The sequence below is a fragment of the Molossus molossus genome, unplaced genomic scaffold (genome assembly GCF_014108415.1).
Source record: "Molossus molossus isolate mMolMol1 unplaced genomic scaffold, mMolMol1.p scaffold_m16_p_19, whole genome shotgun sequence".
NCBI classification, from domain to species: domain Eukaryota; kingdom Metazoa; phylum Chordata; class Mammalia; order Chiroptera; family Molossidae; genus Molossus; species Molossus molossus.
The window spans coordinates 54,523,232-54,545,693 of NW_023425354.1; positions in this window are offsets into that span (position 1 = coordinate 54,523,232).

Consider the following 22,462-nt stretch of genomic DNA (forward strand, 5'->3'; position numbering starts at 1 on the left):
ATTGTTTTGTGTAAGTTATTTTCATCCTAGGTTCTCCATCTGGTACTATTCTATGGACATTTCCCCATGCCCTTAAACATTCCTCAGGGTCAATAATTTTAAATAACTGTAATATACTGTATACATATACTACACTTTATTAACTATTTCCATCCCAGGACACCTCCGGTTTCTTCGTGATCAGTAACGAGGCAATGAAGAGCCTTGTACATTCCCCTTCTCACACACGTGCACTCAGCTTGGGCTCTGGCTTTCTTGTGGGGTCTCGTGCGTATGGAGATGAGCATGACACCTTTGGAGGGACAATGTGAACTGTGGCTGTGAGGGGGGAAGGTCCAGATTCAGGTGAAGTGGTTTTTGAGGTAAATCTTCAGACTAACCAGCTGTGTTTCCCTCTCCATTGGAGAAAGGAAGGGGCGTTTCTTTACTCCCATCTTTCTCCTGCAGGTCCCCTCCGTCTGCAGCTCACCCTGCCTCATCGTCCTCCCAGGCTTCTCTTGGCCTGGTGTTCAGGTAGAGGTAGGTTTCTGGTTGTTAGGTTTTGGCCAGAGGAAATGAGCAGGCTTGCTCTCCCTTTGCTGACCGACCAGTGTGCCGGCACACAGTGGGGCTGTGACCTGTCTGCTTGTAGGAAACCTCTCACATCAGAAGGGAAGGGCAGTGGGTACCAGCCTAGTGCCGTCCCGGGGACCTGCCTGCGCTGCGGGCCTGCGGAGGAGCAGCCAGCACGGCCCTCTGTGCACCCAGGGTGGGGGCAGCATTTGGGCTTTGCAGGAGAGTTTGGTAATATTTTTCATGATTTCCTTAATCCAGCTTTCCGAACTCTTTCTTCTGGATGCCACGCCTCGAATTACCCCTCTTTGTGTCTTCTCTGTCTTTACTTTTTTCTCTTTCTTCCTTCTCTGCATACGTTGGGAGACTTCCTCAACTATGTGCGTGCCTTCTGTTGATGTTAAATTTCCTCTCAGATTTGCACTTAGCAGGAGCTTTCTTGTTCTCTGCTTCATTCCTTTTTAGAGCCTTCTGCTTTCGCTTTATTGGTTTATTTATTGGAGAGAGAGAGAGACAGAGAGACAGAGAGAGAAAAACATTGATTTGTTATTCCACTTATTTGTGCACTTCTTGGTTGGTTCCTCTATGTGCCCTGACTGGGAATCGAACCCACAACCTTGGCATACCTGGATGATGCTCTAACCAACTGAACCACACTGCCCAGGGCTAATTTTTTAATTTATTTATAACATACAATATTATATTACTTTCAGGTATGTAATCCAGTGATTAGACATGATATAACTTATAAAATGATCATCCTGATAAATCTAGTACCCATCTGACACCCTGCATAGTTATTAGAATGGTATTGACTATATTCCTATGCTGTACTTTACATCCTGTGACTATTCTGTAACTGTAATTTGTACTTCTCAATCCCTTCACCTTTGCCATCCACCCCCATGGATGCTTCCGGCCAGGAACTATCAGTTTGTAGTCTGCATCTATGAGTCTGTTTTGTTTGTGTGTTTACGTTGTTCTTTAGATTCCACATATAAGTAAAGCCATATGGTGTTTGTCTTTCTCTGACTGGCTTATTTCACTCAGCGTAATACCCTCTATGTCCAGCTGTACTGTCGCAAATGGTAAGACTTCATTCTTTTCTTATGGCTGAGCAATATTCTATTGTACATATGTGCCATGGTGTTTTTACCCACTCTTTTGTGGGCACGTCGGTTGCTTCTGGAGATTTATCCCAAGAAACATGGGTTGAAAGACTACGTGCACCCCTATGTTCATAGCGCTATTTACAGTAGCCAAGTTATGGAAGAAGTTTAAATTTTTTAAGTTTTCTTCTATTTGAAAAAATTATCTTTATTTTCTTTGAAGTTAGTGTTCTGTCATTGTGTGGCAGACTGTGAGTGTTCCTGAACTGCCTGGCAGACGCTCTGTCTGTCCAGCAGGGGCGGGAAAGGGGCGGGGCCTGTGAGCACCATGCGCCGGTCAGGCTCGGTCTGGGGCAGGTGGGTGAGCCGCCGTGTCCGGCAAAGGCCGGGGAGAGTCACACTCCAGAGGCTCCATCTTCACTCTAACTGTCCTCCTTCTCCCCCAGGAGTAGCTTAATTGCTAGAGAAAGACTTTGAAAATAAGCCCATCAGAGAAAGAGAAGTATCACATGACCTCACTTAGATACAGAATCTAATGAACAAGATAAACTGATGAACTGAATAGATTCAGAGACTAGGAAGCAGGGAACAGACTGATGACTCTCAGAGGGAGGGGAGGAGGAGAGGGAAAGGGAAGAACTGGTACACACGTATGCACATATGCACAGCCAGTGGACGCAGACAAAGGTGCTGTGAAGGTGGGGGTGGGGGGGACGAGGAGGTGTCAACTGGGGGGAAAAGGAGGGACATCTGTAACACTTTCAACAATAAATATAAATTTAAAAAAACTTTTTTTTTTTTTTAGCCTGGGAGCAAATGCATGAGTGCTTGCTCTTTTTTCAAGGAAATGGAGAAGGTGGTTATAGATTTTTTACTGCCTTCCGTCACCCTGCTCCTCACGCCCCCCGCTCCCCGTGTGCTGCGGGGGCTCCGCCAGGCGCCCGGCCCACCGCTCAGCCTCAGGCTCTTCTCTCGGCCTCCGAGGCCACAGCTTCTCTGCTCTGCTTCATCCATCAACACGCCTGCATCTGCTTTTAATTTAATTTTAATTTTTTGCGATTATAGAATGTTTTAAATATACAAAGAAATATTAAGACACCAGCTACCTACGGCTCAGATTGAACACATGTTCACGTTTCGCCATATGTACTTCGGATTCCATCTCCTTGCTCTTTGTCGACATTGGTTTGAATCTTTCCCTTCCTGCTGTCTCTTCTTCTGTGTGTTTTTCTGCTCTGGGCTTGTGATTAAAAACAAAAAAAACAAAACCAAAACCCATTGCTACTAGGTTGCAGGAGGAAGGAGAACGAAGACACCTGCTCAGTTTACTGTTTGGACAGTCGTCTGGCCATGCTGCACTGTGACGCCGAACACACACTGACCCAGGCTGGTCTCCACCGATGCACTTGGAACGGGAACTTGGCGGCATATGCAATACCACATTTTATCATAAATACTGATGTTTTATTCTTTCTTTAAACCATTCAACCAATTATGTTCAGTTCCTACTAGGCACTCAGCATTATTTTTTTAATCTTTGGGGGAAAATAAAAAAGAAGCCAAAAGTATGGTCCCTGTCAAGGAGTTAGGGAAACAGAATTAATAGGCATGAGAAGCTTTAAAGATTAGACTTGTAGTTTCTGCTTGAATAATGAGTTACACCTTATAGATTGCCTTCCCAGAAGTTTTCATCTGAGCTCTGAGACGAAGTGGGTGAGGCAGGGACCCTATGAGTCCCACATTAGAGGGAGGAGACAGGGCGTTGGCCACAGGTGAGGGGAAGGCTCTGTGCGGCGGAGGCAGGCCTGGTGCTGGCACTGGCTGTGTCTCCAGGTGACGGAGGCTGAGCAGAAGGGCTTTCCCAGCTTCTTGTCCTGGTAATCACCTCAAAGGGCACATCTTTTCTTAGCATCAAAAGAGACCACACTGAGTTTTCAAGAGCAAGTGAACTAATTTACAGGATTACTAATAGAAAATTATTTGACCTAAAATTAAGCGATTGCTTTTTTCATCTTTTTTCAATTAAAAATGTTTTTATTATTTAAAACAAGCAAAAACCACTTGTTTTTTAAATTGGTTTTGAATGTATAGACATATTTTCTCTATTAAACTTTTATTTATTTATTTTCTAATTAATTTATTTATTTTTGTTACAGATGTTTCTCCTTTTTTCCCCACTGATTCCCCCCAACACTTCCCTCCCCGCCCTGTCCCCAGCTTTGTTGTCCATGTCCATTGTTCATGCATACATGCATATAAGTTCTGTGGTTTATCTCTCCCACCACCCCCTCTTCTGGGGATTGTCAGTCTGTACCCCACTTCCACGTCTCTGGGACTATCCCATTCCTCAGACTGTTATGTTCATTATATTCCACAAATAAGTGAGATCATATGGTACTTGTCTTTCTCTGGCTTGTTTCGCTTAGGATAATACTTTCCAGGTCCCTCCATGTCGTCTCAAAGGATAAAAGATCTTTCTTTCTTACCACTGCACAGTACTCCATTGTGTATATGTACCACCACTTTTTTATCCATTCGTCTACTGATGGACATTTGGGCTGTTTCCAGATCTTAGCTATTGTAAATAGTGCTGCTATGAACATGGGGGTACATATATTCTTTCTGATTGGTGTTTCAGGCTTCTTAGGGTATATTCCTAGAAGTGAGATCACTGGGTCAAATGGCAAGTTCAATTTTTAATTTTTTGAGGAAACGCCATATTGTTTTCCATAGTGGCTGCACCAGTCTGCATTCCCACCAGCAGTGTACTAGAGTCCCCTTTTCTCCACACCCTCGCCAACACTTGTTGTTTGATGATTTGTTGATGGTGGCCATTCTGACAGGTGTGAGGTGATACCTCATTGTTGTTTTAATTTGCATCTTTCTGATGATTCGTGATGTTGAGCATTTCTTCATATGTCTCTTAGCCATTTGTATGTCCTGTTTGGAGAGGTGAAAGACCACTTGTTTACAGCAAGGGTCATTTCACCACATGTGCACCAGCTAACCCCACTGACACCTGACTAGGTGTTTGTGGACCAAAAATAATAGACATGACATAAAATCCTAGAATTTGGGCATTTCTGTGGATTCTTTTTTACAAACGTATTTCTTGTAAATGAAACAGGGCTTTATTTTGATTAAAAAGCAATACATTTCATGATAAAAGATGCAGACAATACAAAAGACAGTAAAAAAGAGAGAATAACAATCATCCCTAATCAAGGACTTCTGGTAGTGATGTATAAGGTTGTTTGGGTTGACTCTCTCTCTCTGGACATACTCAAAAGCCAAGAATGGAAAATGTCCTACTGGAGAACCACCAGAGAATTCACAAAGGAGTGCAGAATTACCAGGCCAAGACCCAAGGGGAAGACCCAAATCCAGAGGTGAGACCACTACAAGGGGCTGTTGCCACCTGGCGCGCTGAGGATTCCAGAAGTAGAAGATGAGAGTGAAAGCAAACCTTTGGCAACTTTGCTGGGCTTGTGGAGCAGAAGTCAGAGCCAGGATTTGCTAAATGCTGAGCAGGTGATGCCTCTTGCCCGACACCCAGAGCAGCAGTCCCAGGATGTCACCTCACTGGTGGTTTGTAGACGTTGGTGTCACGGAGGAAGACAGGACTCACACAGGCACTGGCTGAAATTCACAGGCACTGCTTTGTTCACAAAGATGAGACACAGCAAGGTCAGCTTCCATCTGAGCCTGGCCCGCCATAGCCAGAGGGTGTACAGGGTGGTGGTCTGCAGGGGAAAGGCCCGTTCTCTCTCTTCCAGGAACAGTAGAGCACGGGGCTGAGCAGGTGCCATCTGACACACACAGAGAACAAAGTAGTACAGGTCAGACCCAGAACAGGGTTCCATATTCCTGAGCAAGGCACTGTGCCCAGCCCAGACTGTGCAGGCTCCTTCCCTTCCTGGGAGGAAATGTCCCAGGCCCAAGGCCACACTTGCAGCCGTGTGGGGCTTGAAAGACTGTTGTCCAGACTAAGGGTGGCTGACGAGTCCCCCGCTGAGGCTTAGAGCCTGGAGCGGCTACACTCTAGGAGGAAAGAATCCAGACCTAATCCAGCCCTTGGTCTCAAGTCATCTCAGTGGCCTGATTGCAATGACAGAGATTAGAAAAACATGATGAATGACAGGGACCTAACTGACATATATAAGAAATTGCATCTAACACCTGCTGATTGTGTATTTATTTTAAGCTCATATGGAGCTTTTCCAAACTAAAAAGGTACTCAAAAGATAAAAGCATATTTTCAAAAAAAACTTCACATCGTTGATTTCTGTTTATTTAAGTGCAGACTTGAAGATGTATTCTTAAAGATGAAGGTATAGCGAGCAGTCAGGGCGTCATAAAGTGGGACTTAGAGCTGCTCAGTCTCTCTCTTGTTTTGCATGACACAGTCCAGCGCATCTTGTGCCACTGTGTTTGCCTGAGTCCCCTTTTAGCATCCCAGGCCTCTTAAACCAAGCCGTGGTGTTGGAGGCGGGGCCAGTCGGGGGCTGAACAAGTCAGGGGTGAGCACAGCTTCCTCTCCCAGTTCCTGAGCTGCGGGCTGAGCTGAGATTGGACATAAGCAGAGAGGAGGGGCAGGTAGCCATGAATTTTTGAATGGAATCAAATTGAACTTTTTTGTTTTGTTTTTAATCCTCACCCAAGGATATTTTTTCCTTTTATCTTCAGATAGAGTGGGAGGGGGAGAGAGGGAGTGAGGGGGAGAAAGGGAGAGAGAAACATCTATGTGAGAGAGACACATCCACTGACTGCCTCCCGCATGATCCTCAGGCCAGGGCCAAGGACTGAACCACAACCAAGGTACATGTCCTCGGACAGAATCGAACCTGCGACTCTTTGGTCCATGGGCTGATGCTCTAATCACTGAGCCAAACTGGCCAGGGCTCAAATGAAACTTTTTAAAAAGAAATTTCTTTATTGGAATAATATAGTCACACAATTAAAGAATAAAAGTGTTCGAAGAGTTTGTAAATGAAGAAAAGCATGATACCCTGTTCCACCTCTTTCACTTTGAATTTCTTTTCCTTGGAGACAGTAATTTTCAACTCCTGAAGCTATTTCTGTGGATGGCTGTGAATACACTTCAATAGACAAAATTTTCCATATTAGATATTATATTTTGACTTTGGACTATATAGATGAGGATTTAGCTTATTCTTGATTTCACCTCCTCTTTTATCTTTTCTTCCTCATGTCCCCAATTTTAATACTATCTTTCTCTTCCCTATTCTTTATATGTACACCCTATTTGCATATTTGCTTATTGTTCCATCAACAACAGACAATGTCTCCTACCTCTCCCCCTAATACTACACATGGTGGTAAATACAGTACCCCCCCTCCCACACACACCGCCTCCCAGCTTCTGCCACCTGTACTTTACATTTTGACAACGATAAAGTTGATTTCATTTACATTCTATTCCAGACATATGATTGAGCTGTTTGTACTTTATCTACAAGATGATTCTCAAAGAGAAACATTAAAAAAAGTGTTAACATTATTGTAACTATGTAAACATCATTCACACTCAAACCAGGTATTATATTAACATTATTCTTTTTTATACTGCTGTGTGATTTTTTTGTGTGTGTAGATTTTAAATTGCCTCTCACTTTTTTTTTTTTACACCATTAGCTTTCCTTATACGTTCATTTTTTTTTTTTCCCTGCCTTTGCCATCCAGTTACATTTTATGTTGATTTTATTTTCCCTTCAGCCCTCTCCCCTGGGGCCTCTGGCTGGTTCACCGTCTGAACTGCGTGCCTCCTGGCCCTGGGATTTCTCGTCACAATTTTTTGGGTCAGTTCCACTGGTTTCTATTTCCCATGTCTTCCTTTTCTTGGCATTTCCCCTGCTTTTTCCTATAGCATAACCTCAAGTGAAATTCCTAAAGACATGGTTTGTGGGGAATAAATATTCTGTGTCCTTTTATGTTGGACATGATTTTATATATTCTTTATATTGGATCACTAATATGGCTTAGTTGAAAATCGCATTTCCTCAGGTATTTGAAGCTATGTTGTCATTGTTTTCTAGCTTCCACTGGTATTGATGAGCATTCTGAGATTAGTCTGATTCTTATTATTGGTGACAAAGTGTTTTATAGATATTAGCCTGATTCTCATTGTTGGTAAGAAAAGTGTTTTATTCTTTCTTTAGGTTTATGACTATTTTTTTTCCCTTGTTCTTCTAAGATAATGAAGTGTGAGATGTGGTTTTAATGAAAATTTGGCAACTTTCAAGATTGCTTATTGGGCCAGGCAGCTCTGGAAAATATAGAGACATCATTTCTTTGATAATCTCTAGAAAATATACTTACATTATTTTTTTGAGAATCTCTGTTTCTCTGTTCTCTTTCTCAAGATTTTATTAACCAAATATCAAGCTTCCTGGATGTCTAATATATTCTTTGAAATTTTTATCTCTTAGTTTTAAAATTTCCTGGTTTTAAAAAAATTGACTTAAAGCCCAAGTTTTATTCAGGAGTTTTAATTTCTGTTCTTATTTTTATAATTCATTTTAATATAAATTTTTGTTAACATTATACATTGGTATAGATTGAAAAGTTAAGTAGAAAAACTAGCTGTCTCATAAAGGAAGCAGAATATACAATGGGGTAAAGACAGTATCTTCAATAAGTGGTGTTGGAAAAACTGGGCAGATACAAGGAAAACTGAAACCATCCACCTTCTTACACCATATATTAGAATAAACTCAAAATGGTTTAAGGACTCAAAATGATGAAACTACTACAAGAAAACATAGGCAGAAAAACGCTCTGATATTGTTGTCAGTAATATTTTTTTTTTGGCTATGTCTCCTTGGGCAAGTGAAACAGAAGAAAAATAAACAAATGGGACTACATCAAACTAAAAAGTTTCTTTCTTTTTAATAGGATGAGTTTTATTTTATTTTTATTTTTATTTTTTATTTTTTGGTACGTGCCTCTAGCGGGAACTGAACCCAGGACTCTCTGGTCCACAGGCCGACGCTCCAACCGCTGAGCCAAACTGAGCCAGGGCTAACTAAAAAGTTTTTGTATAACAAAGGAAACTATCAACAAAATGAAAAGACAACCTACCTAATGGGAGAAGATATGTGTCAATGATACACTCAATAAGGGTTAATACCTGAGAAACTCATCTACCTTAATCCAAAAATCACAACCAGATTAAAAAAAATGGGCAGAAGAACTAAATAAACATTTTTCCAGACTGGCGTGGCCCCTGTGGAAAACAGTGTGGAGGTTCCTTAAGAAACTGAAAATAGCATTAGCATGTGATCCAGAAATTCTACTTCTGGGTATTTATCCAAAAAATACAAAACACTAACTTGAAAAGGTTTATGCACCCCTGTGCTCATGGCAGCCCTATTTACAACAGCCAAGGTATGGAAACAGCCCGAGTGTCCATTGACAGATGAGTGAATAAAGAAGAGGTGGTACATATACACAGTGGAATACTACGCAGCTCAAAAAGAAGAATGAAATCTTACCATTTGTGACAACGTGGATGGGCCTAGAGGGTATTATGCTAAGTTAAATAAGTCAGACAGAGAAAGACAAATACCATATGATTTCACGTATATGTGGAATTAAATACACAAAATGAATGAACAGATAAAACAGAAATGGACTCAGAGATACTGAGAACAAACTGATAGTGCCAGACGGAAGGGGCACGGGGCTGCATGAAAGAGTGGACGTGACGAAGAAGTACCAGTTGGTGGCTGTGAAATAGTCACAGGGAAGTAAACTACAGTATGCAGTCAATATAGTCAACAATGTTGTAATAACTATGTGTGGTGCCAGCTGGGTACTGGATTTATCAGAGAGATCACTTTGTACGTTATATACATGCCTAATCACTATGATGTGCACCTAAAATTAATATAATGTTGAATGTCAACTGTAATTGGAAATTAAAAATAAATAAAACTAGTTGTCTCTGACACCGCAGTTTCCTTATTTCTTCTCCCCAGGCCCACTGCTTCAGCTTTCCATGTTTTTTAAATAATTGGCTTGCATTCCCTCTCTTCCTCCTCCTCCTTTGCTCCTCCTCCCCTTCCTCCTCCTTCATCTTCTCTGTTTTACGCATTGCTATTGACTTCTGCTTACTACTGGAGACAGGTGTTCAGCTCTTTCCTTCCACTTCCGTCATCAGGCACCCCCTCCAGCCCATTTCCCCGTGTCGCTTAGTGGTCACAGGTGAGTGCTGCGTAACCAGCCACCGCAAAGCCTTGGTGGCATAGAGCAAAATTCATGTATTTCCCTCTCGATGGCAAAGTGTGGATGACCTCTCAGGCAGGCAGCTCTCTGCTCTAGATTCAGCTCCCTCCTGTGTCTGGTGTTGACTGGGATGGGCTAACCGAGACGGATTTCAGCCGGGGTGGTTTGGGCACACCGGGCAATTAGGCTTTCGTCCATGCAGGTCTCGTAGCCTTGAAGACTCCCCTTGGCATGTTCTCATGATGACAGTCACAGGAGGAAAGCCCATGTGAAGCCTCTGCTACCATCCTACTGGCCAAACCAAGCCGCATGCTTGATCCCAAGATCAAGAGGCAGGCTAGGTCATTTGCCCACGGTGGGCTACATTTCAACTGTGAAGATGCAGGGCAGAAGGCATTGGTACCAGCGAGGCACAGAACCCGAGCGATTGCCTCAAGCATTCCTCTGTATGTATACATCTAAAACCGACATCCTGATTTTGATGAGATCAGTATTGTCTTTGTTTTGGTTTTTTAATTATTTATTTATTTTTTTGTTACAGATGTTTCTCCTTTTTTACCCCAGTGGCACCCCCCTCCCCAACCCACCCTTGTCCCGTCCCAGGCTTTGTTGTCCATGTCCATTGCTCATGCATACATGCATGTAAGTTCTGTGGTTTAGCTCCTCCCACCCCCCCACCCCCTCTTCTGAGGGATGTCAGTCTGTGCTCTACTGCCATGTTTCTGGGTCTACCGTATTCCTCAGACTGTTATGTTCATTATATTCCGTATATAAGTGAGATCATGTGATATCTGTCTTTTTCTGCTTGGCTTATTTCACGTAAAATAATACTTTCCAGGCCCCTCCATGTCGTCTCAAAGGATAAGAGATCTTTCTTTCTTACCACAGCATAGTATTCCATTGTGTATATGTACCACAGCTTTTTTATCCATTCGTCTACTGACGAACACTTGGGCTGTTTCCAGATCTTAGTTCTTGTAAATAGTGCTGCTATGAACATGGGGGTACATATATTCTTCCTGATTAGTGTTTCAGGCTTCTTAGGGTATATTCCTAGAATCGGGATCACTGGGTCAAATGGAAGTTCCATTTTTAATTTTTTGAGGTAACACCATATTGTTTTCCATAGTGGCTGCACCAGTCTGCATTCCCACCAGCAGTGTATTAGTCCCCTTTTCTCCACACCCTCGCCAACACTTGTTGTTTGATGATTTGTTGATGGCGGCCATGCTGACAGGTGTGAGGTGATACCTCATTATTGTTTTAATTTGCATCTCTCTGATGATTCGTGATGTTGAGCATTTCTTCATATGTCTCTTGGCCATTTGTATATCCTGTTTGGAGAGGTGTCTATTCAGCTCCTCTGCCCATTTTTTAATTGAGTTCTTTGTCTTCCTTTTGTTGAGTTGTATGAGCACTCTCTATATATTGGAAATTAACCCCTTATCTGATACATCATTGGCAATGATGTTCTCCCATACAGTGGGTAGCCTTTCCATTTTGATGATTGTTTCTTTTGCTGTGCAGAAGCTTTTGAGTTTGATGTAGTCCCATGTGTTCATTTTTCCCTTTGTTTCTGTTGTGTTAGGTGATGTATCAGTGAAAATTCTGCTCCGTATGATGTCCGAAATTTTGTTGCCTACATTCTCTTCTAGAATTTTTATGGATTCACGGGTCACATTAAAGTCTTTTATCCATTTTGAGTTTATTTTTGTGTATGGTGTAAGTTGATGGTCTAGTACAATGCTTTTCTTCCTCTGGAGTTAGTAAATGTATTTCCTTATAACTATTTTTTTTTCTTTTTACTTATTCAATTTCACACTTCTCTAATATTCTAATTTTGCATCTAGGATACTGATGCCGCAACAAGGATTCCAGCAAGTGCACCTTCGTGAACAAATCTCTCCCGGAAGCCTCTGCTCTGCTCGTCTGGGCTGATTGCCCTTCCTACCGAGGTACCCATGGGTGGCTCTCACCTGTCACCCCAGGGTCTCCTCTGTTATGACTTTAACCCCCTGCTTGCTGTACCCATGTCTTCCTGTTGCTTCATTTACCCCCTTGCTTTTGTGGCACACAGGGGAGACTTATCTTTCCAGACCTTGAATCTGTGAGCGGGGCTTTATCGACCTCACGCTTGATTAATGGTTTGGAAATCCAGAAGTCACAGACTTTGTCAAACTTCTCAGACCAGTACTCCCCACATGTTATTCTGTTCTCAAGGCACTAACGTGTCATTGATACAAGAGTATTTTGAGGACAGGGAAGTTTGATAAACATTGCATTAAAAGAGCTAAGCTGCTTCCCCCGTGAAGAACTTCTCAGAGCTCTCCACCTGTGCATGTGCACTGCGACCCCCCAGGAAGGAGGCAAAATACATTGTGTTTAATCCTTACTTGACCATTGGAAACTTGTCTCTTTGTTCCGTCCTCGGGGAACCGTGTTTTGCAGAACAAACCTTTGAAAGTGGTATAAAAGGGTTTTGAACGGAGTGCCCTAGTTCAGGACTTATAAAGAAGCAGATTCTGCCCTGGTTGGGTTGCTAAATGGTTAGAGCGATGGCCTACAGACCAAAGAGTCATGGGTTCGATTCCCATCAAGGGCACGTACCTTGGTTGCTGTCTCTGGCCCTGGTCTGGTCGGGCAGGAGGCAACCAACAGATGTGTCTCTATCACATTGGTGTATCTCTCTTTCTTTTTTTTTTCCCTCCTACTCTGTCTGAAGATAAATGGAGAAATATCCTCGGGGGAGGATTTAATTTTTAAAAACGAAGCAATTTCTATCGCCCCCCCTACCCAATTCCAGCCCCGCCCCCAGGCCAGGCTTTAAGATCCTGGGCTAAGGGAGGCTGGTGTTTCAGAGTAGAGATGTGTGAAGGTCGGAGCAGACTAGCAAACGTAGAGAGTTTGTGTCCATCAGAAAGACTAGAATGCAAGAATTGAGGGTTTAAAAATGTATATAGTGATATGTCTTAAAACATTAGCTATCGTCCTTTCTGCAGTTTCTAGTGAGAAAGCCATTCCCAATTTACCTCTTAATTTTAAGAAGGACAAGGGACACATTTCAGAATAAGTCTGTCTAAGTACATCCCTTTGGGGGTGTACCCTACACATTCTGTGCCGTGTGGTCCTAGGGGCTGACCCTGTTCTTGCGCCAGCACAGTCAGTGACCCAGCCCCGGTCGGTGAGAATCCGTGAGAACCGGGGAGAACCGGGGAGGGTTCCGCAGGGACTTGAGGGAAGAGACTTGCCAACCGGGCAGCAGAGGTCTTTCCCGCCACCTCCTCGGGACGCTGCCTGGAGGTGCAGCGGACACAAAGGGAAGCGGAGTGAACGCAGCAGCTCACTGATTCCTGGCGTCCTCCTCGGAACCCCCACCAGCCTGGCCCGGCTCATCAGCTCCGTCTTCGACGTCTCCGCTGCAACACATCCTCCTCAGGGGTCCGCCGGTTTCAGAGGAGTTTCTCCTGTTTCCCGTGAAAAGAACCCAGACGGAGAGAGGCTGGGTTCTCCTCCCTCAGCGTCGTGGGCTGTCAGGACTGGACGGTGCGCCTGCGAGGGCCCGGTGAGTCCTCAGAGCCCATGGGGTCGGTTTCCATGTGCGCACAGGTTTCCCCAGAAGCAAGCCTCTGGGATGCGACGGTCTCCTGAGACCAACCAGGGGAAGCGGGCGTCAAGTGCAGCGGCCCGTCTCCCAGGTAACCAACGTGCACAGAGGGAGGCGAACTTGATGTTGAGATGGAAAGGAGCCGAGGGACCGGCAGGGTGTCAACGTGGGATCCTAGCTCCAAACAGTGAACATACAGGGTGGGCAATAGTAGGTTTTACCATTGTGAGTACACGAAACACAGAGCTTACGCGTGTATTATTATTTATTAATTACTGTATTATTTTCCATATGAACAACTATGAACCTACTTTTGCCCCACCCTGTATGTACATCTGCTCTAAACACTGTTTAAGAAACATGGGGCCATCTGTGGAGTCTGGCCAGTTCTCTGGGATTTGCTACAGAAAAGTGAGGTGTGCACCGGCCACACCCCTGGGCTCGCCTGTCCCCTGACCTGCTCTGGGTCACACACCCACGTGGGCCAATTCTTGGGTTTTAAATAGAAGCTCATAGGCTCTCTTTGGCATGCTAAGGAAGTCAAAGGACCTTCACACAGGTGTAGGCAGGGGCTGGTTGGTCAGACACCCAGCTTAGATGCTGGCATGTATTTTGCCTGGAGTTCTTCTGGGTTAAGAAACCCCATCCTGCTTGGTGACTGGCAGCGTATCCCTACTGGACGATGCTGCCTGGAGCGATCGACCTCCGTTTCATGTGTTCAGGTCCCACCCGATCTTCAAAGTCCAGCTTGCACCTCTTCTTCTAAGCCTTGTATGACCCACAGAAGCCAGAATTTTCTCTGAAATTCCATAGGACTTATCTGTGACAATATCGACCTCTACCCTGTAAATGACAGTCAAACCTCAGTTCTCCAGCATCTCCCATCTCAGACACTTCACTCCTTGACCGGACCACTCCTTCACGCTAACATCTGTGTGATCAGTCACACGTCTCCCAGGCAACAAGCAAAGGAGGGAACCCGCGAGCATGGGTCAGTGAGCTAAACCTCACCTTGTCACCGTCTCAGGAAAGTGTGCTGTGAATATTTTCATGTTGTTTTGCTTTTGCTTCTGCTTATTATTATTCGATTTTTTTTACTGTAGGTTTTATTTCCTTTTTGTTAAATTTTCATTTGCATTTTGTGTCCTTTTTGTTTTTCGTGTTTATTGATAGATTAAGCAGTACATTAGACGTGTGACTGTACATAAGAAAGGGAAAAACGAGGAATCGTTTTGGGGTCTGGTACAGATTCATTCCATTTGTGTTATTTCTAATGGGAAAATGATTCTGTTTTCAAACAGCCTTTGGGAACAAATTAAGTTCGAGAACCGAGGTCCCACTGTATCCTTATTTCTGTCAGCATCTCCCTCTAATGCAGCCGCTCAGGGGCCAGACCACCCCTGACTCACGTCCCCGCTGTGGTGCTGCCTGTGATCCAGAGCATGTGTTTCTGTGCTGGACAGATAGACTGGGTTGGCACTGACTCCATGATTCACTAGTTGTGTGATGCTGGCTAAGTACTTAACCTCTCTGGACCTTGGTTTTCACACTAGCAGGTGCAAACAGTGCTCGTTTTATAGGGTTGCAGTGAGAATTAAACGAAATGCTTTGGTTGAGCACTTAGCACGGTGCCCGGCACAGAGCGACGTTGAAGAGAAGGGTGGTAGCTATTACTCTGACCTATCCTGTGTGTTAGTCGGGTCCTCCAGAGAAACAGACTCACAGGAGCAATATGTTATATGTCCTATTGTGTGTACAATATATACACACATCTACAAATTTATACTTATGTATCATGCACACATATACATTTATATTTGTAAATATAGTATACTATATGTGAAGAGAGTGGTTTGTGTTAAGAAATAGGCTCCTACAAGTGCAGACCCTGGCAAGTCTGAGATCTGCGGGGCAGGCTGGCCGGCTGGAAACTCAGGGTGGAGGGAATGCTGCTGTCCTGAAAAGTCTGTCTTCTTCAGGAAAACCCAGTCTTTGCTTTTAAGGCTTTCCACTAATTGGCGGGGTCTGCCCACAGCATAGAGGGTGACCTGCTATGCCTGAAGACTACTGATTTAAGTGTTAGTCGCATCTCTAAGGAAATACCTTCACAGCATCATCCAGGTGGTTGACCGAACGACTGTGCACCATAGCCTTGCCACGTAGACACATAAAATTAACCATCACATCCAGAATAGAATGCACCCTATGCTTTTAAAAGATGTTCATGAGGGTTTGCTCTTCTTACACCTCAGATCCTTAAGTCAGAGAATTCAGTGTATTACTTGCTTGTTCCCGTTCTCAGACAATCTATGCAGGCGTCAGTCAATCAAGAAATTCTGCACCTACTGCTACCAGGCACCACCAGCTGCTCAAAGTGGTGGGGACATGGGGTGAGGAAGACAGACTCCTTGAGCTCCAGGTACCTACTTCTAGTAGGGGGAGGCAGACAGAGCACATGTAAACAAGCACACCAGACACTGTCGCATACAGATAAGTGCCCTGAGGGTGAAAAACTGGTAATAGAGGTGGGAGACGACTCCATAGGTGGCCATTCAAGGTGGATCTCTCTGTGGAGGTGCTCCCTGTGGAGTCCTGAGTGCAAGGAGGCAACGGAACACTGGAGCACAGAGCCCCACAGAGTGCGGGGGGGGGGGACGGGGCAGGGGGTCCCCACATCAGAGAGACCAGGAGCACTGACAGCTCCCTGCGGCCCTCAGCACTTTCCTAGGGTGGAGGGCTGGTGCTGCCTGCTCTCAGAGCTGAGGAAACAGGGTCACCCCACCCCAACATGCACTCTTCTCCTCTCTGCTCCTTCTCCCATTGTTACTTCTCAGTACGAATGATTCCCACAGGGAATGAACCAAACGTGGACACAGCAGACTCCACCCCAGGGAAAGGCGGGCTATCTCCTGAGGCAAAGCCAACTACCAGTTTGTTTCTGCCCAGCCACTAAGCGCGTGCTGTGCACCCAGTGAGGGAGACTGCGGAACAGACCTGACGAACCTCGCACCCCACACCGGGCTCCTTTCCAGTGCGCAGGACCTGCAGGCTGTGACTCTAGATCATTAAGGCTCTAGACCATTTTCACACATGCCTTTAGTCTGGAACGTGGAGAGCATTGTTCTGATGTGTGCATGAGCATGTGTGTGCATGTGTGAGTATACGTGTGTGTATGTGTATGATTATGTGTGAGTATAATTGTGAGTGTGTGAGTATACATGTGTGTATGTGTGTGATTATGTGCATGAACATGTGTGAGTATACATGTATGATTATGTGTGCATGAGCATGTGCAGATGTGCATGCCTGTGTTGGGCTAGAGAAAGTAGCAGGGAGAGGACACTTGGTTGTTCTTTTCTGTAGCTAGGCTGCTCTAATTTATATCCTAATCTGTTTTTTTTCCCTTATTTTCATCCTTAGCAAATGTTGGACAGACAGCTCCAGATGGAGAGTGAAGCCAGGCAGAGACACGGGCGGGAAGGCCTGGTGTGGGCGCAGGGCCCTGAGGATGACGGTCAGCGTGCACGTACTTGGAGGGGAGCGGGGAGCAGCACCGTGGAATGTACCTGGGGCCAGATGATGGAGCCCCCTGGACTCCACAGCGAAGTGTGCAGATGTGAGGAACAGGTGAAGAAGAGCCGCCCCTCTAGGTTGTTGAGAGGGAAGAAGCTCTGCCGAGGAAGACACCGCAGGAAGGACGAGTGGGAGGTGGAGTGGAGAGAGGAGGGGCAGCAGCCAGAACGCCACGGAGCCACTTCCAACCAGAGGCTTCGAAGCTGAACTGATGCTGGGCTCTGGGGACGGCAGAGGTGAATGTCACCAAATAAGAGTTTGCAGGTGTTGGCCACGGAGAAAGAGCCACGAGAGAAATTTAAAGAGGGTCCAAGCTCTTCACCCTGGGCAGCTGGGACTAGAGGGGCCAAACAAGAGCAGGGATGTGTCCTACCAACAGATTACAAGAGATTTTGGCTTCTTCCCCTTTGGAGATTTCCAATCAGTTTTGAGGACCACTTCCGCCTTCTTCACTGGGGAAGGATGTCCTGTGTGCTGGCCCCTCTGCGGTGGGAAGAAGGCACTACCGTTGAACCCTGAGGAATGTCTCTGTGTCGGGCAGAGGTCCATCAATCCTTCATTTTGTCTGAGCTCCAGGACCCCAGCGTTCCATGGGACGTCTCTGGGTCTTGGAATCCCCAGAGGGAAGCACCACCCTCCCCCCGTGGTGCAGTTAGATAGCAAGTGGACCCTGTGGTGGGGTGTGTGGCTGATGATCTGTTATTACATGTTCTGTGCATCCCTAACTGCTCTAATGAGCTGGAAGTCTGGGGGAGGAATGGCAGAGATTTACAGCTTTTTCTTGGGAAACCTACCACATGTCAAGGGAGGGATTAGCTGCGCTGGGCAGGTCTCTCAGCTCACTAGTTGCTGATGGCAAGTAACAAGGAGCATGAAAGGCTTCGGTGATTAGCAGCAGCACTGTCTTGGGGGCCTTCCTCACCACTGTTTACTTTAGATTGCAGCCATGCAGGGAGCTTGCTTGGTGAGTGTCAGACATGCTTAATAGGGAGGGAATCTGGGAATACGAATGAACGAGATTGCTGTGTGGGAGACTGGGCCAGACGGTCGGGATGGTCACATGTTTGACTGCTGCATACCTGGTTATCTAGGGAGAGCTCCTGGAGACTTCTCCAACACCCCTCCTTTCCTAGAACTCCCTTTTCCTTAATCCCCAATCCTTAATCCTCTCCCTCTCTCTTCTTAATTCTATTCAGAGTCCCTTGTCTGGGTCAGTGTCGCCCACTTGAATGATTCATCTTAAACTTCAAGTTGTGATCTTTTTCTTTTTCAAGGTATTTATTAGCTTCCCCTCTTCCTGTTCCCCTAGAGCTCCCTTCAGCTTTCTTCTTTTCATTCACTTTTAATTTCTTATGAAATGAATTTAAGTTTTCACATGTTCACTGGGGCACGCGGTGGTTGATGCCCTTTCCTCAGCCCCCCACTATTTTTGTTTCTTATACTTTCTTTCCTTTTCTATTTGCTCTGTTCTTATGGCCTTCATTACAACTTCTCTTTACCATTTTCTTACCATTGTTTTCTGTTTAAAAAAAAAATCGATGTAGAAGAGCCCCCCTGGTGCAAGGGAATAGTGCTAGATTATCTCTGAGAACAACAAGGCTGTTCTTATCGGAGGCGAAGACCTTTGACAGGACCCAAACCATAACACGACCGGTTAGCAGAGCTCGTTGGAAAGGTGGTTTGTTGAACCGATACTTTGTATTTGTCCTTTTTTTTCTTTTTTGATTAGTCAGAAATAAATCAGTTCCAAAGGCTAAAAGATTCAAAATTAGGTATGGAAGGAGAGAAGGCATGCGATTGGGAGTCTCTTGTTGACATTAGCTCTGTCACAGCACAAAAGAGTTTTTGATAGCTCTCTAGGGGATTGTGTATCAAACTCACAGAAATGATTTGCATAGAAAACTCTTCTGTGGCTCAGCCCATATCAGCCATTTGAGGATTAGTATTTGCAGCTCCTCTCAGCACCATCCCCAAACACAGGGGGGCACTCTAACAGCCCCGACCCCCTTCTTAATAATCCGGTTTGGATCAGTTGACCATATCATCATTCAAAGTGTTGTTTAACCTTTTAACACTCGACTCATATGGCTCTTAGGATAATGAGTTCCTTGTGGCTCAAGGTGACTGAGCCCATCCACATATGTTCTGGCGGAGCTCCAAACTACCCACTGCAGTCAGGACAGTGCTTTGCAGCTTCCTGTGTCCTCCAGGGACAGTTGTCCAGGTGCCCTCTGCACAGTGCTCTTCCTCCCAGTGCCCCGTATCGCGGGGGGAGCTGCCGCAGCCAGGCGGGAAGGAGCGTCCCTTCCTCAGTCAACTGGAACTGCTCTGAGTCCGAGCTGGGTCTCCGTCGTCACCTGGACAGTGCCCCCGGGCCAGGCTGCGCGCACCTGCCTTTGTGAGGACCAGCACCAGGGCGATGGGACCTGCATCAAGGTCTCCCATTTTCCGTCTCTGCTCTGTTTTACTGGCCAAAGGAACTTGGGAAAATTATCTGATCTTTCTCAACCTCGGTTGCTCATATGTGAAATAGACGTCATAGCTGCTCAGAAACTTCTCAGAGGACGTGTGAGGCGGGGAGAGGAGAGTGCTTGCAACTGGACGGTGCTGCGCAGGAGCACTCTTGGCACAGACGTTCCCAACTTGCATTGGTTTAACCTGGTTTTTGATTTTACAGTGGTGCAAACATGGTACAGATTCAGTAGAAACCATACTTCGAATTTTGATCTTTCCCCTGGCTAGTGCTGTGTGGTCCGTACAACCATTCTTTTTTCACTGTCAGTATAGCAACCGACAAATTAGGAGACTTTGTTTGAAGTAGGCTGTGTGTTAGAAGACTTTGCTCAGTTGTAGGCTAATGTAAGATTACTGAGCCCATTTGATGTTGGCCAGGCTGCGTTATAATGTTCTATAGTTAGGGGTATTAAATTCATTTTTTGACTCAGTATACTGTCAGCTTGTGATGGGTTCATTGGGACGGAGCCCCGCAGGAAATCAAAGAGCATCTGTGTTGTGGGCACTGTCCTCTGTGAAGGTGGCTATTGGACCACCTTCCTGTAGAAGTGTGATGTATTAAACGGGTACTTTTCATTTTGTTTCATTACCACATGGGTCTTGGGCATGTGGCCACTCTGCCTCTCTGCTCTGGGCCACTCATTGGCTTTTCTGCTGGCATCTCCATCCTTGGGAAACTCTTTCTCTGTACACGTGGGCTGGAGTAGTCAGACGAAGATGGTGTTCCCATCCAAAGTGGGGCATTTTCTAACCCCGTCTGAGAAACCTTTTCTGACCAGCGAAGGTTAGACCAACACAGTGAAGCTGTATCCTGCAGGCTGGGAAGTACGTAAGCCCTTGAAGAAGGGGTGGGGCTCATGTCAACGAAAACATTTTCAGAGACGCCTAGAAATGAAGGCAGGTAGGGCCCTCTGCTTGAATGGAAATGGAAAACTGTGTTAGAAAAAATCGAGCTCATTGTATAGTTTCTGCTTTCATTGGGGGTTAAACTTTTGATAAATGCTTCTTTTTTTTTATCCTCACCCGAGGACATTTTTCCATTTTTTGTTCAGATAGAGCGGGAGGGAGAGAGAGGAAGAGAGAGAGAAAGAAACATCGACGTGAAGGGACACATCGAGTGGCTGCCACCCGCACGACCAACCAGGGCTGGGGACAAACTGCAACCGAGGTACGTGCCCTTAGCGGGAACCAAACCCGGGTCTCTAAGTACCGCTGGCCGACGCTCCAACCACTGCACCAAACCGGCCAGGGCCTTTTTTTTTTTTTTTTTATAAAATGTCATTTTGTTTTATTGTATTTTATTTTTAATTTTATTTTTATTGTTGACACTATTATAGATGTCCCCACTTCCCCCCTCTTTGCCCACCTCCACCCACCCCCATCCTCCCTTCCCTCTGGCCATCAACATACTGTTGTCTATATCTATGGGTGATGCATACATGTTCTTTGGCCAATCTGTTCACCTTTCTTCACCAAGTTCATTTTGTTTTCATTATAATACTTTTTTTTATAGTTCATGTACTTTATGCTTATTAGCATATTATACATAGTATCTCTCTTAGTCTTGACTACCTGCGCAGTTGGTATTATCAAGTCTCCCATTTTACAGATGAGGAAACTAATGTGCAGAGAGGTGAGGTGACTTCCCAAGGTTACCAAGTGGAGTCAGGATTGCAGCACATGTTTGTGTAGCTCTAAAGCCTAAGGAGAAGGGGTGGGGGCAGCTGTCTATGAAGTTTCCAGCTTTGGATGTTCTGTTAACACACACCCCTGACCTCTATCACACCTTCTAAATTTTAAGAGAAAGACTAAAGAATTACTGCAAGTTGGGGAACGTCCATATTCATGCTGGAAACCAGGGAACACGGTCATGTACACGCTGAAAACAATGAGGACCTTCTCCAGCACAGGACGATAAGACTGGAAAACTGCACGGGAAGTGGGGAAGGATTGACCATGATCCCGGGTTACCCCAGAGGGAGCAGCCCTGGGGGGTTAGTCGACAGAGCCAACAGAGCACCACAGCTGGTGAGACGAGGCTCTAACGGTGACCTTCTTTCTCTTCTTTAGCATTGCTCGTTCAAGCGACGGGGGCCAGGAAGGCAGCTGTAGAAGTGGCGAACCTTGTATCTTATTCTGCTGTACTTCGTTCAGCAGAAGGCTCTCGCAGTGTCACAAATGGACATAGTTATTTCTCCAGGGGCTGGCCTGAGAGGAGATTCCACTCGAGGATTTTCCACAAGTGTCTGGAACGCACAGATCAACATTCATGGTCATTTAATTGTTTCGTCCATGAAACCTAGACTTTACTCTTTAGAAAAAAAAATTTTCTAATGTCATTCTCCTCCTTGTCCTCCTCCTTTTTCTTTTTTTTCCTTCTCTTCCACCTTCTCCTGTTTCTTTCTCTCCTCCTCCTTCTCCTTATTTAAGTTAGTCTTTATTCATAAAAGGTTTTTATTTTCATATACTAAAACTCAAGTAGTACTTGAAGACGTATTAGAAAAATAGTAATCTCTTCCCTCACCCCTTCTCACCGCACAGGCCTACTCTCCAAAAACAGAATCTTTCAATTTTTGTCATTATTTTTTCTCTACATTTCTAAATATATGGTGATATGGCCACGTCCTGATTTATTAATGTAGAAGTTATATACGATATCATACCATAGCAGATGATGATTGAACTCTGTTACGCTCATCCCCTCTTGCCCTCCACCACACCCCAAACCTACGTACACTCCCCTTCTTCTTCTTAACAAATCTTATTACACTTTTTAGGGAAATAATTATTCTTATACATGTTCTGTGACCATCTAGATATTGCTACTGCTGAGCTAAATATTGTACCATGCTAGTCATATGTA